The 9,646-nt window shown below is 38.9% G+C and overlaps 1 protein-coding gene and 1 long non-coding RNA gene across 5 annotated transcripts in view; one reads left to right on the forward strand and one right to left on the reverse strand.

The window, feature by feature from the left end:
* ano10a (anoctamin 10a) overlaps positions 1-6,894 on the reverse strand; it is a 48,810-nt gene extending 41,916 nt beyond the window's left edge. Inside the window, exons 1-3 of one of the 4 annotated variants that reach the window (XM_037974424.1) lie at positions 2,990-6,704; positions 2,501-2,564; positions 2,125-2,194 (exon numbers count right to left, since the gene is read on the reverse strand). The gene's annotated coding sequence lies outside the window, so the exon portion shown is untranslated. Of the gene's footprint in view, positions 1-2,124; positions 2,195-2,500; positions 2,565-2,989; positions 6,705-6,745 lie in introns of those variants that run through there. The other 3 variants (XM_037974423.1, XM_037974426.1, XM_037974425.1) reach the window with 3 other exon arrangements.
* A 100-nt stretch (positions 6,895-6,994) lies between these two features.
* Positions 6,995-9,646, forward strand: part of LOC119616825 — a 6,149-nt gene continuing 3,497 nt past the window's right edge. The window contains exons 1-2 of the long non-coding RNA XR_005232876.1: positions 6,995-7,041; positions 7,158-7,232. This is a non-coding gene — a long non-coding RNA (uncharacterized LOC119616825). The remainder of the gene's footprint in view (positions 7,042-7,157; positions 7,233-9,646) is intronic.

Raw genomic sequence — 9,646 nt, forward strand, 5'->3', positions numbered from 1 at the left:
CTTTGGGATGTGCTGGAGAAGGTCAGACTCTACCATCATCATCAAGATGTTGGTGAAAAATTAATGCAACACTGGATGGAAATAAATCTTGTGACGTTGCAGAAGCTGACTGAAACAATGCCACAGAGAATGTGTGCTGTAATCAAAGCTAAAGGTGGTCCAACAAAATATTAGAGTGTGTAAGCTTTTTTTTTGGTGGTGACTTTTTTTTCGCGAAGCAGTGTATTAAGCTCAAACCAGGTGTGTTAGGAGAGGTGTTTGACATGCACCGACTAAAGGTTAATAGTCTGACAGAGATGGAAAGAGAATGCATCCTTACTCTTCATGAAATGGCAATCACACCAAGTGTGGAGCTGCACCTGGGAACAAGGAAGCTTTTTGGGGATATGACGTTGCCTGATCATACAGGAGCTGCAACACATGCATGTGTTCTTAAGTTGGCAGGAAGCACAACAAGATGGAAGCTACCATTTCAGTGGCAATTTCACTAATGGGGCAAATTACAAGCCAATCATCCTTGAAACCATTGAGAGAAGAGCTTCCATAGGATTTTGTGTGGTAAACATCACCACTGACATGGGCAGTGCTGACTGAGCGATGTGGCGGGCATTTGGAGTGGGCCACAAACAAACATCTGTCAAACACCCAGCAAAACCAGACAAAAGGCTGTACTTCATGCCAGATGTCCCACATCTGGTGAAGAATTTAAAGAGTGCCCTAGTTCCTGGACAGACCTTCACAATTCCACCAGAGATTGTACAGAAAGAGAGACTCCCACACAATGAAGATTCACTGGGTCCTTTGAAAGATTTGATGGATTTTCAGGAACAAAGGCCTTTGAAAATTGCTCCAAATCACTCACAAAACAACCCCTCAGCCCAGTCATTTTGACAAAATGAAGATGGGGCCTGCAATAAATGTTTTCAGCAAGTCAACAAGTGCAGGTTTGAAACACATGGTGGAGCAGGAGCAGCGACCTACCTCTAATCTGACCACTGCCTTGTTTCTGGAGCAGGTGAACCACTGGTTTGATCTCATGTCCTTTCGCCACCTTGTGATGGGACTCAGCAGGCATAAGATGGAAGAGTACAACAAAGCCATTAAATTCCTCCAAGACATGTTAGCACTCTTCTGTGGACTTAAGATAGGTCAAACATGAAGCTGGAAACCAGTGCAAACAGGAATTGTGATGGCAACATCTACAATTTTATGTATTCAGAAAGATATGCTTGACTATGGACACGTTTGTGTTGACAAGCAGGTTCACTCAGGACTGTCTTGAAAACTTGTTTAGCTGCATAAGGCAAAGGAATCACCAGGCACTGAGATCAGTCTCAGTTGGGCAGTTTATTATGACAACCATATCAGGAAGCTATCAAGAGGATGATGGCAGTCTTCTGGCAGAGTTCCTGGACATTAAGGAGACATTTCACTCTGGAAGGAGAGCATAGTACCCTGTTGACACTGAAGGATTCCAAACCAGGAGTCCTGTGTCGGCCATGACATGAAGCCTTCAGTCTGGTCCAGAAAGTTGAAAAGCTTTTCAGAACAAGGACTGACCAATCTTTCATGGAGTTCCCCAATGCCATGGATACTCTAGGGAGAGAAGCAAGTCTAATACAAAGCATGCTTCCTTCATGTCATGATGTGCAAAGAAAAATAACCAGCACATTCATCAGGCTGAGACTAAGAATAGCAGCAAAACATACCTTTAATGGAAGAAAAAAAGTTCTGTCCAATGTTGGAAGTAAAAGCCAGACAAAAAACATGAAGAAAAAACAATGCCAAACAGCATCTTGTACCACAACAATGAACCCCCCACCAAACACCTTGATTGTTGCCATGGAGGAGCTTGGTCTCTCCTTTGCAAACACCCCCGTACTCAGAGCAGCTTCAATGCCTGAACTTTTGGATGGTGTGTTTGGAAGGATTTTTATGTCCCTTACATTTATTATGTTTCCCTGATTCTACACAAGTTATATTCATACATAGTCTTGGCATCTTCAGTAAATTTCAGAAAAACGTGTTGCAATGCTTCCATTTGGTACCTGACAAACTAATTTCTGATCACTTTGATTTGATTTTTATCACCCAGTCAGCTGCAGCACTCCACCATTCACTTACCAGCTCCATCACTGCCAGGACCAGCCCGTTCCACCAACTTCGTCATTTTGAAGCTCACCACTGAGTCAATCTGAAAACATGAATGCATTGGCAGAAGTGTTACCTGAGATAGTTTAATAAGTTTTTTTTTATTACTGTTCTACAGTTTATTGATGCTGATATTTTCTAGCTAATAATTCTTATTTTTTGTTCTATCCTAAAAGAAATTCTCATCTCAACTTGACCCATGATTGCCAAATGTTAAAACAATATAATAAAACAAAGGTTAATTAACAGTCCTGCAGTAAATACCAACTTAGTGAAGGTTATGGTGTTAAAGTCATTTTATTCAAACATCTTGATTATTTTGGGAATACAGAAAATGAGATCTTGTTACCTTTGTGATACTTTCAATGCAACATGCTTCAGCAGTTCACTGAAGTCATTCTCCTGTGGTTTACCTGGAAAATATAAAAGAATGACTCATCTTCTTAATCACGATTTTCTTTAATGATAATGTTCATATTTATGCTGCTGTCTTTGACAAAGGATCTATAACTTGAATTAAATTAATCACGTCAATCTTGCAAAAAAAGGCAAAATATTTTCTAGTTGGGATAGTTCAGTAACTGGAATTACCACAAAAATTAGAAAATTATTAACTTTATAAATTTAAGCTGTATAAGAATAAGACAGACTGAAATGGACCCGTTTAAACCCATCATGGTCACAATGAGCTAGCTGCAGTTACAATGCAACTAGCAAGTTAACATGCTTTATTAATGAAAACTGGAGACATAAAATATCACTGTTGATAAATTGTGGTACAGAACAGTCAGCTAACGCTTCACAATAGCAAAAAAGTGTTGTATTTTTGTCAACTTACCAGAGAAAGCACTTCTGAAACACAGAGCATGAACTTCGTTCAAAGCTGGAACTGCTGCAGTTTGGAACCATTCGGACTTCCACATTCCACTCTTTCTATAGAAGCCTATGGGAGTGTCCAAACTCTCCTTATACGGAACTGCACGTGACACGACACCGCACGGGGCCTTCGCTCAGGGGCGGTGACAGCGCGATTGTGTTGAGAATAATACGGTGATAATTTGGTGATTCACAGAATGAGCGAATCGCAACTAATAATACACTACAGTTAACTTTTAATGTCATTTATGTACTCAACATTTCATTCAAAGCAAGTAAATCAATGAAAGTCAAACTGGATGCTTTAAGTTTAAACATCCTCTCTGTATCACAGCCAGAAACGCAACAGCTCCTCCTGAATACCTGCAGCCATATTTGATGTGTGACAACCATCCGCTCTCTTTGTTTCTAGAACCAAAATGGTTTCCATTGCCTTTTTTTTTCAAGTACCTTAATTGTGGTGCTGTAATAGTAAAGTTCCTAGTATTATTGTAGCCATAAATATTGATAATTAAAAAATGTGATTGATCAGCCTCACAATCCATCGTCCTTCAGTTACTGCTTCTTGTTTTAGAACCGTCCCTTTAAATTTGCCTTGCAGGAGAGCAACACCAGCTGATTTATTATTACCAAAAGAAAAGCATATCTGTCGACCCCACTGACTTCTCCAAAACATTACATCAGTTTCTGTAGCATGGGTCTCCTGTATAAAATAAAAATCAGCACTTTTGTTAAGGTAGTATAAAAATAAAGCATTCCTTTTAAGTTGGTTCCTAATACCCCTGGCATTAACAAAAAAACAGAAATAGACATAAGCTAACACGAACTCTAGCACACTGACTAACAGCAAAACTACAACTCAGCTGTATAAGTATAAGTAACTGCTTATTATCTGTATATCTGCACGTCAAAAGAACGTTTGTCACCTTCTCCATTTCAAATTAGAGTGGAGGTTTTAACTCATCCAATGCACATTGAAATATATTTTCTCCTTATCATATCTTAATTTATTTTCCTTCGATATAAGCTCTGTTTACATCAAAACATGCTTTGTGACCAGCCTTTCTGGCTTCCTTCACCGCAGGCCACAGCTTGCCTCGGATTTCTTTATCTGCAGTGGCCAGGTCTTCTTTAAAGCTGAGCTTGTTGTGTCTGAGGATTCTTTCCATAGTGCATCTCTGGCCATTCTGGTCTGGAATCTGATGATGACTGGTCACGACAGAGGTTTGGTTTTCCCATTACGTTGTTGAACACTGCTGAAACATTGCTGAAAGCACCGTCCTCCCTTCAGGCTCTGTTAGCACTGCTTGACATATTTCTTGGACAGTTTTTGTAATGTTATTGTCTTTATTGTCTTCAGGGACACCATACAGTTGTAGGTTAAGTTGGCGGCTGTCACTGATTCTGAGCTGCAGCTCAGAAACTTTCTGATCCAGGAGTTTACAGCATTCTTGCAGCGTGGTACTGTTTTTTTTAGATGTTACTTCTTAATGGCAGAAGTCCAAGGACTTTTTTAGGTCATCAATTTGGGTAGTGTTACAGTGGACAGCCTTGTCGGTCTAATCTGCTCTCTCTTTAATTTTTTCAATGACTGCTGTGATTATGGTGTTTTGTAGCTCTGATAATGTCAGCTCCTCGTGTTGAGTTGTTGGTTCATTTTTAGCTTTCTTCACTTTCTGTTTACTGGCGTGTTGGGTGTCGAGGAAGAGTACATTTCTCAAACAGTTCTTTTTTCTTTTGTTGTTTCAGTCTCCATGTCTTCAAGTTGAACCAAGTTAGTATTCTTCAGTTTACTCATGTTAGCCGATGTACTACGTAGCTTTTAGCTAATCGGTTTGGAGCGGCATTATTTGTTCTTGTAGTGTTATAAAGATCTCACGTTAACTAAAATCCTTGGCTATGGAGATTACTCACGGTCTTCTTTATTTTCTTTGTGATTGTTGATGACAATTAATGTCTTCTTGGGTTAGCTGTGCAGATAGTTACGGCTTCCACGTTAATGTCTGTCTGATCTTGTCGCCATCTCGACCTCTTCGCGGGGCCTCAGCGCAGGGGAAGGGAAGGCGTCACTGTTGGCGCGCGCACCGTCGCACGTTAAGTGTAACCCCGTTTTTACACGTTCCATAACCGGACACTAGCCCACTCCCAGCCTTATTACTCACACATTACAGCTAATATTTACTCTGCTCACATGAATGGAGAAGCAGATTTATCAGACATGTCACATTTTACATCTCATCTCAGTATGTTTGTAGGTAGCAATTATTTCTGCCATTTAGGATGAAGCAAGCAGGTCCACTCAAAACTCTGATTACTGATAAACAACAACTACTTGCAAAGAAATATGCTTTACTTTTTAAAAATTTACTATCACCCGCACTGAAGGTGCAAGTTCTAATGTTTTTGCCCATGTTTATGTGTATGTGTGTCTGTTAGCATAAACCACTGATGGAATTTTAATGAAACTCTCAGAAAGTAGTCATTGGACGTACATCTACAACTGCTTAACTTTTGGAGTCAGCCCGATTCAAGATTCAAACTCGGTCAATTTTGCACACACTGACCTAACATTTGGTGTCATCCTCAACACATATTCCAAGCACAAACAGATTGTTTTCAAAACTTTCCCATTACCTACTGGAGTCAACTCTGTGGATCTGTTGGCAAAATATGTCATGAACCACTTAAACTTTTAGAAAGTAATTATTAATTATTAGTAAATCCAACTTGCTAAAGCTAATCAACATTAGCCAACATAAAACCGGTCAGCTTTATAAATATTTTTCTAAACTTGATGTGGTGGGAGCTGAGAATCACATGACATCTCATAATAGATCATGAGATTGTGCAAAACCTCTTTGTCAAGGTTTGACCAAAACAGCTGCAACTGTATAATTTCTCATTATAAGATGATCTTAGCTTAAAACTCTGCCTTGAAAGACGGTGGGTGATATGCATTCCTTTAGGGAACGCTAGGCAGTTAATCACTCATAGAATAAATAAGTGCAAAGACTTTTAAAGAGCACATACAGTTGAAACCAGAAGTTTACATACACTATATAAAATGACACACTGTCTGACGTGAATTCAGAAAAAAACGTTTCCTGTCTCAGGTCAATTAGGATATTCAAAATTATTTCTATTTTATTACTTTCTTCAAAGTCTAAGGTTTAAATACACTAAGATTACAGTGCCTTTAAACAGTTTGGGACATTTGATGGCATGTCTTTGGAAGCTTCTGATAGGTTTATTGATAACATCTGAGTTAATTAGAGACACCTGTGGATGTAATTTAAGGCACACCTTGCTTAAATAATTCATGCATGTCAGTCTTAAGTTGCTTAGCAAACAAAAAATAAAATGTTTGGAAATTTGTCGGACTCTTCAAAGAACAGTGCATTCAACACAATTGTTTATTACACAATTTTTCCTATGTATCTATAAAATATTAATTACTGAGTCTGTTCAACTTTTTAATACACCTATATGTGCTCGAAAAAGAAACCCCTATAATAAAGTCAATAGATAATAAATATATAGGCTAGTTTTGGCATGAACCCTAAGAGTTTTACTGATTTATTGAAATGCAGACGATGATTCAACATATTTTATGAAAATGTAATCCTAAAATGATATTTAGAGTTATTAGCTGAACAAAACTCCTAAACTTCGTCTAATTTGCTCAAATCATGTCCAAACAAATGCCAATGAAACTTACCACAACTCTTTTTCTCACTTTAGCAGCAATGTTCAGCTGGATGGATTGTACTTCCGCAGTAGTAAGCGGTCGGTGGAAGGGTTCGTTTCTTTTTCACACCGGAGAAAAGCAAAGTTTCAGTGAATGCGGTGAAATAGAGTATTGTACAGCGGTTGGAGTGCCGCCTGTCAAAGTTATCCTTCAACAACAAATGAAGCGCCTCCAATGACGCTATACGTCAGCGTCCCTCGGGTCACGTGACCGGAGCGCCCAAGTTGTTACAGTATGGCCGAGCAGCCGCCGACAGGCAACAGTGGGTGAGTTGTTTTCAGGAAACACCTCCTGTCTCCTCTCAGGACAGCTACACAGACCGTATTATAATTGTATTTAATGTGAGGACACATGAACGGTGTTGGTTTTTATCCAACTTCAGAACGTTGACACAAAACACAGGCTGCTGCGTGAACCCGGCTGCTCCGCGGCTGCAGGGACAGACTGTGCCAAACAGGTGATGCGTTCAAAGACTGCTGGGATTTTTAAAATCAGGTTCTTACTGCTGCCAAGGAGGTTACAGTGCTGCGCTAAACTATTCACCCCCTTTATGGTCATGATTACTATAAATTGGCCTTCTTTACAAAAAACCCTTCAATGTCAAATATCAAATTTATTTGTACAGCACATTTAAAAACAACAGCAGCTGACCAAAGTTCTTCACAATTTACACCAAATGTCATAACAAAACAAAGAATAAAATAATAAAAATAAAACTCAGAGATATTAAACAAAACACAAGTTTTGTAAAAGTATGAGAAAAACAGCAACTCAGAATGTATTAAAAGCCAGTGAAAACAGATGTGTTTTTAAAAGACATTTAAAAAGTGAAAATGAAGATGGCTGTCTGTTGTCAGAGGGCAGGTTGTTTCAAAGTTTAGGAGACACCACTGAAAGCTTCAATGTCAAAGTTAAACTAAATTTTTACAGAGTAATACCAATTAAATAAAAATATTTGATGTAAAATAAGAAGTTTCATAAATATTCACCCCCTTTAAAAAGACTGTATTAATTCAACTCCGAGAAAAGAAAATTGAAAACTACAAGTCAGGGGATGGATATAAAAGGATTTCCAAACCCCTAACCATCCCCAGGAGTTTTGTTAGAACCATCATGAAGAAATGGAAGGAGTATGGGACATGTGTAAATGTACTAAGAGCAGGCCGTCCTCACAAACTGAGCAAGGAGAATACTGAGAGAGGCTATGTTTTTGCATCTTTCTGTCTGTTTACTAGATTACTCAAAAAGGTATGAAGAAATTTCAGGAAACATCAAACATAGTAACATTTGGTGGCGTTCTGGTAAAAGTTCAAGGTCAAAGGTCAAGGTCATGCTCTAATTCTGCAACTGTATAACAGGAATGTTAAACTCCACAGCTGGACACCTCATAGGTCAAGGGTGATCCCTGTTGATTTCAAAGTGACGGGTTCAAAGGTCATAGATGACCTTGTGCTCTAACTCTGCAAGTGTGATGTAGGACTGTCAGACTGCACAGCTGGACACCTCCTGGGTCAAAGATGATGATTTCAATGTTCATGGGGTCAAAGGTCAAGGTCACAGCTAACCCCTTTGTTAAAAACAATGCTCCTATATGGGACCATTTTGTTATCTCTGGCAAGAAAGTTATGTTTTTTGTTGTGTCTGTTAGCAAGATCACATAAAAAGTAATGATCAGATTTAGCTAGAATTTTCAGGAAATGTTGGGGTTGTCTCTAAAACAACAGATGAAATTTTGATGGTGATCCAGATTATGATCTGTATTACACTATTTTTTAATCTCACTGTGGCCTTGGCAGATCTTTGCGCTCTCTGAGTTATTCTAGTTTACTAAGTTTTATGACATGTTTTTCAACATTTAGCCTAACATATTTTATGTGTTGACTCAAGTTACTATTAATTTCTTAGTTTATTGAAGAAAGTAAAGGAGTGAATTTGTGACATTTAGTAATGTTAGTCTAGCTTTGTTGCTACTTGTAATAGGCAGGGGTTTAAGATGGAGCAATATGTCAGGGACAGCTGGTATATATGGGGTAGTAGGGCTGAGCCCTCCCTGGTGCTCGATCGATGTTTAAAAGTGATTGTGTTACTGTTGGCGCGCACACCCTCACGCAGTGATCAACACGTCAAGTTGATGTGGGTGGGAAAAAAATGTGTGTAAAATATGATGTATTTTTCAATAAACAAGCAGAGCTTAGCCAGGCGGCGGGGTACACTGGGGGAAACCCTGGAATGATTGACAGCTGTCTTGTCCTGCCCCCTCGGTTTGCTGCTCATTTGGGCTAATTTAGTTCAGCCCAGGGTCAGCACAAGGCCTCAGGCTGTAGCCAATGAGGGTGGACGGACAATGACATGCGTGGAGCGCGAGTGTATGTGGGCGTGGTTTGGTGTAGACTGAGTAAGTACGATGGATTATTTTATTTATTTATTGTTATATTTTTATTTTATTTCTCACCCATTTTCCTTAATGTGTTTGAGGGAAAAACCAGAAGTAAAGAGATTGGGGCAGATATCCAAAGGATATTCAAAAAAGGAAAAGTTTTTCTGTGACCTGGTTTCAGTGAAAGGACTGGCTAACAGCAAGTGTAGCTAACAAATCTTTAACAGAGTAGTTATTAACCTCTTGACATCCCAGAGAAGTTGTCAGAGTGAGCTTCTCTTTAAAAAAGGTAGGCCTCATTAAAAAGAACCTGCAAAGAAACACTTTTCAATAGTGCTGGGCGATATGGAAAAAAATCCTATATCACGATATGGATAATTTTATATCACGATAACGATATATATCACGATATACCCCAATTACGTACGTTGTCAGTTATTCTCTGAAAAATATGAAAAAATAATCTAATTTCTTACCTTTTTCAAGCTTTATTT

The sequence above is a fragment of the Kryptolebias marmoratus genome, unplaced genomic scaffold (genome assembly GCF_001649575.2).
Source record: "Kryptolebias marmoratus isolate JLee-2015 unplaced genomic scaffold, ASM164957v2 Scaffold49, whole genome shotgun sequence".
Taxonomy (NCBI): Eukaryota; Metazoa; Chordata; class Actinopteri; order Cyprinodontiformes; family Rivulidae; genus Kryptolebias; species Kryptolebias marmoratus.